The following is a 7940-nucleotide window of genomic DNA, read 5'->3' as shown; positions in this document are numbered from 1 at the left end:
ACAGTGCTGAATCTGATTAATGATCTGTACAGGTTTCAGTACAGTGACGGTGTCAAATTGCATATTTGGTGTGATGAAAACTTTGTTCCCACTGATGTTTTATACAAACTAGATTTCTCAGGTGAAGTGTTTACCATCAAGGGGCATACTCTGATAGGCTAGGACTATAGACTTTGGAGGGAAGGCTGAAGTACAATCTGCAGTAAATTGATAGAAATCTGTTGGTATTATGTACTTGGTGCAGAAAATGCAACAGTGTTGCTTCAAGGAGGGACTTGAGTGCCAGAGTTTTTTCAGTGGCTAAGTAATTTATCTAATCTCCTTCAGTTGATGACTCAGTGTGAAAGAAGTAGCAGTGATAAATTTGAAGAGGAAACACGAAAAAGGGTTAGGCAAAGACGCATGGCATCTGTTCCCAGCTGCGCTGCTGATCTGAGGTACCTGGGGCCAGTCACATCATCATGCTGCAACTGTTCTCCTTGTCTCTTGTTCATCCTGTCAGTGTAAGACATCAGCTTTTTCAAGCAGGGACTGCAGCATCCTATCGTATTTCATCTGTCATCTCACCTGGGACTTCTAGTTTCTACTTAAAAACAATAATTTGCAGGTAGATTCAACTTAAAAAGAAATCACTGCCCAATAAGAACATGGGATGCCTTAGCATATTCCTTCATTTTTCTATTATAACAAGACAGGTAAATGAGATTTCTGGTAGAATTGCTCAAATAATTACTTTTGTGGTTCTTTCTAGTCCAACTTCCATTGTTTACTCTGTTTTCTGTCTTTTTTTTTTGGTAAACACTTGTTTCTTCTTGAAGTTGAAACAAACATTACTTCTCGTGGTGCTTGAGATCTCAGAGGTTCATGTGATTGAAAGCATTTCTTGTGAAGCAAGGGAAACAGATGCTTAGGGCTATTTACAAAGAAGAAATGGCCAGAAATTAAGTGGACCAGGAGTCATAATTGAAGCTGTTTGTTAAATACCACTTGTATGCTGAGCTTAGTCAGAGATGAGATTCAGGTTATGGGAAGTGTTCTCTGAAGAAATGTAAAACCACTTGAAAGCTGAGGACTGGCTTATGGAAACAGAGTACCTCATTGTTGATCTTTTCCAGCTTTCTCCTCTCCATCTGTGTATGGAGAAGATATGCTAGGGACTCTCTGGGTGAAAAGACTCTATATGTACTTAATTATGTTAAGTTGTATGTGTCTAAGAGTATAATGGGGTCATGTACTTGAAAGCTTGCCAGAGTTTTCTAACTGTATCAGCTGGTCCAAAGAAGGATACCTCCTCTCCTCACTGCTCCTTAAACAGCTGAGGAATCTGATAATTAGACCACTGTCAAATCACAATGTACTTCATGGACAAAATGGATTCGTTCCCACAGGGACTCAAGTACTTGCGTATTTTATGTGGATAAATTAAAATGATAGGCCCACCACAACCGCTAGTGCTTCTGCAGTACTTCTCACAGGTAAGTCTCAGCATGCTTTAAGAAGGAGGTCAGCCTTGCCAGGAAACTGAGACGCAAAGCAGTCAAGCAAGAGGTCAGTGGCCAAGTTAGAATCCAGAAGCCTGGCTCTTCTCTTGAGTGACCCCATGTTGCTCTTGTAGTGCAAATATCAACCTCCTCTCATGATAACCTGGGGAGCTGGAAGCAGCGTGAGGCACTCTGTCTTAGCATGGGAACTGACACTCAGGCTGCAGCCATTGCACTTGCCTTGGAAGTCGTTACTCTTTTAGTAGTAGGTCCCTGGAAATCAAAAGTTCCCCATGCAAGATAAGTCTTTTGGTGGTCATCGGGGGTTTAGGAGGTGTTTTCTGCTACTGCTGGTCTGGTCTTCAGTTTAGCACCAGAGGTGATGCATCCTTGCTTCCCTTGCTGTAAAACTCTGAGGTATCCTTAAAGGAGTTAATCATGACTTTGAAATACACTTGACAGGAGCCACTTAGGAAATGGAGGCAGGTTTCAGTGTATACGGCAGTACAAGACGGCATTCCTATAACTAGTAGCAAATAAGAGTTGAACCCTGCAGCGCACTGCTGAGTTTTCTGGCACAGGCTGTGCCATAGGATTATGAATGTCTTAACAAGATGGAAGCATCAGGACCTCTCTGGGTCCTTGTTGATGTCTGCTTGAGCAAGCGTGGTCAAAGAATGTCTACCTGATAATCACACCACAAGTGACTTTTCTAGGGCTTTTGCTAACTCAGTGGAGACTCCAGGATGCACTAGAGGTCAAGTAACTTCATGCTCTTTATTTCCAATACCAGAATCTCACTCTCATGTAAGGAAATGATCATACTGCTTTGAGCAATTCTTTTAATATTAAGGGTACAGCTTTGGTTTAGAAATCTGATCATCCGTGTTAATTCAAGCCCACATGGACAGGCTGTAGACACCACATACAGGTTCACCCCTACCTCAGTTTCAGTTCTTCAGCTGAAGGCATTGGATCGGAGGTGGAACTTCCAGCAGTGGAAACCTTTAAGATCAGGTTAAATGAAGACTTGTCAAGGATTACATGAATATCATAGATCATGCTTAGGGACAAGGAATGAGTTTCCACATGGATGGTTCAACTGGAAATCCAAATTTTTTTTTGTGGTGCATATCCTCGTTACCCCAGCTGTTGAGTGGTTTTCCTTCTGCAATCAGCAGATGCTCTGTGATTAGAGATTACTTCTGTGCTAGGTTTTGTGTCCATCAGTTTTTAGGCAGGGTGTTAAACTGCCAGCCATGAAGTTGGGGACCAACAGCCATTTATTGCCACGTGTTTGTGCCATTTGTCCCACTGACTTACAAGCATTTTGTTTTCCTTCCGTCTTCCCTGACTCTTTCTACTAAGCCCAGAAGCCTCTACCTTCCTCTGAGTCCCAAAGATCTGCCCTCATCCTTCTGAACCATGCCATGAACTTCTGAAATCCATGCCTCCAGATGCAGAGTTTGCAGGTCTGCTCAGGCAGGACCTCGTAAGTAATAAATAGGTCCCGTCTGAGCCGCAGGAAGATGGCTGCTCAAGGTTTTTCTCAGCAGAATTATTACTGTAGGTTATTTAAACATAGCTTCTCCAGGTCATTGTATTCTTTTAACCTAGAGCAGTAGCTGGCAGAACTGTAATGGATATGGCTGTGAAATTTGCATGTAGTCCTCAAAATCTGAATTCTCATCAGTTCAGGAGAAGATAGCTGTATGTTGAGAAGGGGGGTTTTTTGACTATTATTTTGTCAGTAGTATAAAAATACCAGAATGCAGTGACTGATTAACCTCCAAAATGAGGAAGAAGCTAGTTTGTATTTGCATGCTGTGTTTAATTTTGTTTACTAGAGCATGCTGTATTATTAAAATTAGACCTGGATGGGATGATTTTTCCTTATCCTTGGAATCTTTCAACTTTAAAATTAAAATCTTTTCCTCCCTACCGATACAGAGCATAGGATCAAAATAGCAATGTCTTTGTTGTAACACTAACTCTGGGTTGTTTGATAACTTGAGGCTATTTGTGGTACTGCTCCCTTTATTAAAAATAACATTAAAATGGCTTTAGTTTCTAAATCCAATACTCAAAATATACTTTTTTAAAGAATGCCCGAGATTGACATTTTGACACTTCTGAACCATTTTTCACAATGGCCCCACCTCACAAATGTTTTTTGAAGTATCAGCATTTTCTAACAGCCACAAAACAGTTTTGTTGAAGAGTTCCTGACCGGCTCTATTGTAATTTCGTATCAGTGTGCGACACCATTTTCTTTGTCGCAGCATGACTCAAAATTTGTACTGTGTGTCACCAATTCAGCCTTGGGTGCTGTAGGTTCAGGTGTCGTGGGTGGGTGCCATCTGACAATAAAAACCTGGGGGTGAGCTGCTTCACTCCAGTGAGCAGCAGGGGCACCTGGGCTGCCAGCAGTTTTGCCTTGTTATTCACTGTATTATTTTGTATGTTCATTTTACAAAGTTAGCACCAATTTATGAAAGTACAGCCTCAGCAGCCTACGTGTTCAGTATATGGATTGTAGAGTATATCTGATTTATAGCCCCATCCTGCTCTCAGAAATGTTGTAGAGAAAATGTCTGTTGGATTTTTGCGAACAAAAGTGGGCCTTTAAACTCCTAGTTTGTTTGTCTCCTTTTGTGTACTGTACAGGGCTGATTCTGCTGAGGTCTACGGTAGGGTTACATCATCTCGATTAATGCTCTTGCAAAGCACTTTTCCAAGCTCAGGGGAGACAGTCGAGGCAGTATTTCCAAAGCGTCCTGGCTCTTGGCGTACCTTCACTGCTGTTTTCTTGAAAGGAAAGTTTCCGGCTGATGCGAAGTGGGAAGAAAGTTGGTTCAGCAGCTCTCACCGGTTCTGATTTGGTGTTACGGTTGGGCGGCTGAGGACAGTCCTTCCTCTGCTGCTTCATGGGGCTTAGTTGAAGGATGAGTCTTTTTTAAGCCTTGAAGGCAGCAGGTGGTTAGTAGTGGTGGTGGTATTTGCTACTGTAAACGAGGCTTTTAGTGGGTCTACCACCAGTCGGGGGGAACTATGTTTTATTGCCTGAAAAACGGCAACTTAGCCTTGCTGCAGTAAGCCGTGCTGTAGGCTTTGCCCTCCAACCTCAATAGCAAAGTGGGAATGGGATCAAAGCTTTGGATCTTGCTTTAAAGACGTGGGAAGAGCGTAACAGATCACAGCCTGCATCCCGATCTCTGAGGCTGTGTGCTGTGGGGGGCTAGGCTGCGAACGGCGGAGACGCTGGCTTGTGGGGGAGGCAGGGGAGATGGCAGCTGGGTATGCTGGCGCTGGTGCAAGCTGGCTGCTGACGCTCGCAGGCTGGCGGGAGGATATGCTTGATCAGCTTTGTGGGTAGAGAAAATGTCTTGGATTAGTTAGCGCTGGCAAGAGCTGAAGTGAGAAAAATATTGTGAGACTGAAGCGATGGATATGAGTCTTTCCTGGGCTTTCCATGCAGAGCTTCCCAGAGTCCCCCCTGCTCTCAAGCTACATGCCACATTTTTCCTTTGAACATCTTTATATATCGCTGAATTGATCCTCTCTTGCTATAGAAATGTCTCGGTTTCCTTCCCAATACGGGGGTTATTTAGCTGTTGAAGTTGTGGGTGGCTGGTGCTACCATTCGTTCCTGTTGTGCCTCCTGAGTATCAGATTTGTGTTCCCTTGTTTTGGGAGGTGAGGGAAGGGTTGTGGCTGTGGGGTGACACCTCCCACCCAGACTGATTTAACCTTTGATGCTGCCCTCAGAAATAGGTCTGGGGCAGGTTATGCTTTTCCCTTTCTCCCAGCAGAAAGTTCCCACCATGTCACTGTTTCGCTGGGATCATTGAGAGGTCCTTGGAGTGCTGGCCTGGAATAGCGCTGGGCAGAAGAAGGCAAGCTACGCAGCAGCTAAAATGAAAGCGTTGATGGGTTTGATTGCTGTTCGTCTTGTACGTTGTGTCACCAGGGACTTTCAGAGCACATTTTCAAGTATGTTGGGCAGCTTGCCTGTAGGACAGTATTACAGTATTAGTAAAGGAGCAGACAGGAAGGAAAAATGTCCAGGTTTTTCCAGGTCAAACTGGAAAAGAAGCAGATAGGGAGTAAGGAAATAGTGATTTCAGTGCAGTAGAGAAGGCTGTCAGCCTTAGCAGGGTGATTGCTGATTGGCAAGAGCCATTAAGAGCAGAGTACATTAGTGTCAGAACATTTCCATCGCACATTGCTTCAAGTCTCTATAGCCCAGCTGGTACAGGATGCATGTTTGCATTGTGAAGTGCCAGTAAACCAGTCTAGAGAGGAGCCAGGCTTATCCTGGCTGACTTAAATAATGTAAAACTATTGTCCTTTAGTGGGAAGCTAAAAATCCCAGAGATAGTGCTCAAGCCCCTTTCATGTGATGAGAAATTAATTCAATTTCTAACCCATATAGCCAATAGTGAGATTAATTTATGCTTCAAGTTCTAACATTAATCTTTAATTTAGCTTAGTGCCTCTTCATCTAGCTCGGAGAGCTCAGTATCTCCTGACTGTGCTGTTTTGATCAAAGATGCTGTTCTTCAACAGCTGTGACCCCCCCCACCCCCCGCCCCGCAATCCAACATAGCAGTCCTAGATACAGACCTCTGCTTATTTGTAAGAACAGGCCTGCTAGTAAAGATACTAGCTGTAAGCGGCCCTTCTTCCTTTTAAAGGCAGGGCATGCGTGTGGGAGGGTTGGGAACCATTTACCTACCCTCCCTTTTAGGCACTTGGCTCCCACGTGCGGTCTGTCCCTTGGGCAGCACCTGCTGCTGGTCATATGAAAGCTCCTCTGCAGAGCCCCCCCGCCACGGCCGGGGCTGGAGGCAACCCTCGGGTATTTCTCTTCAGCCCACCGCTCGGGGAACTGAGCCTCTTCGATCTTGACGACTTGCAGGTGGGAGAGTGCATATGCTGTTACTTTTGGAACTGGGCACTTAAACAGCGTAGGAGTCTTTTTGACTCGGGATAATTCAGTTTGCCTTGGACAAGTATTTTGCACATTCAAATACAACCTTTCACTCTTCCCTTCCGGCTTTCATGTTTTGGTGTACAGTCATGTGTCACATGTATTACAGTTGCTCACGTGTTCCTGTGTATTTTGATAGACTGAAGCACGTTCAGAGGAAATCCGAGGCCCCTGAGCGCACAGGGGTGTAAGGCAGAGGACTGCACAGGTCCCAGGCTCCAAACTTCTTCCATCTGTTTCATCGTCTCTCACTTCCCTTGTTCTGAGGTACTTTGATTTTAACACGGCAGGACTTCTGCCTAAACTCTTTCTGGACCATCTTTTTATACCTTGTCCCACCTTGTCAGTTGGGATATGTCTCCTTTCCATTATTTATTTCCCTTACCCCAATGGGATCGTCCCTCCAGAGGGTGTCACGATGTGGCAGCGCACATGCCAGCCACCTCTGGCAATGGACTCGTGGGATAACACAGATCCCATCTGTGATGTCCTGTAGCCTTTTGTTGCATGTTTGTATAGCATCTAGCAGAGTAGCATCTTGTCTGAATTGCTATGCGAATACATAGGATTACTCATGAGTGTAGAGAGGATTAACTCCATAATTCATACAGATTGATGGTAACGAGAGTTTAGGGAGGACGCTTCATAGCAGTCTCTTAGGTCTGCTTTTCCTCTGATCTCCCCGAAGTATCGCCTGTGGGCTTTGAGAGTGTGGTTGGCAAACTGCAGTCTGAGATGCTACAGACCTCATCTGATGAAATTCCTGTCTGGGGGGAATAAACAAGCAGTGTTGTATGTTTTGCTTTAGGAAATTCAGAGAGTAGTTAAGTCTGTGTTTTAAACCTCCTCCATAAACAGACTCCAGCTGTGACAGTCCTGGGATCTGTACCCTCTTGCTCCAAGCTGCAGTGCCAAAATAGAAACAGGCTTTTTCCTGGACAGGCTTTGTCCTGAGATGATCTCTGGGTTTGTGAATGTGTTCTGACTTGGCAAAAAACCAGTCGTTTAAAATATTCAGCGTGACAGCTGTGAAACTGTGCATACCATGGTCTGGTGACTGACCGGAGGAGTAACAAGTGCCCCCTGCAGAATGACACAGCCAACACTGGCGTCAGTTCTGACAGCTCCAGCCTCGCTGGTTTGTGACACATCACCCCTTGTCTTCCGTGGCTGAGAGATGGAGGTGCAGCTTTTGCCACGAGTTAGAGAAGCGGGAGATGCAAGACGAAAAGCAAAGGTCATAAAATCCAGTTGCAGCCTGGGAATGCATTGGTGTTTGCATTGCAGTCTTCCATGTGCAAGGCTAAAATAGTATAATGTCTATGTGTAGCTTTAAAGGGGCAGAGTGCTCCAGTGACCTTCCTAGGCTGTCAACTTCAGATTTGATCATGTTGTCTATTTACAGGTAAAGAACCAAACATTTGGGCTGCAAAGGCTTGTTACCAATTTGCAGTGCAGCCCATTTG

Source organism: Aquila chrysaetos, chromosome 7 (genome assembly GCF_900496995.4).
Source record: "Aquila chrysaetos chrysaetos chromosome 7, bAquChr1.4, whole genome shotgun sequence".
Taxonomy (NCBI): Eukaryota; Metazoa; Chordata; class Aves; order Accipitriformes; family Accipitridae; genus Aquila; species Aquila chrysaetos.
Note: the sequence above shows the minus strand (reverse complement) of the source record.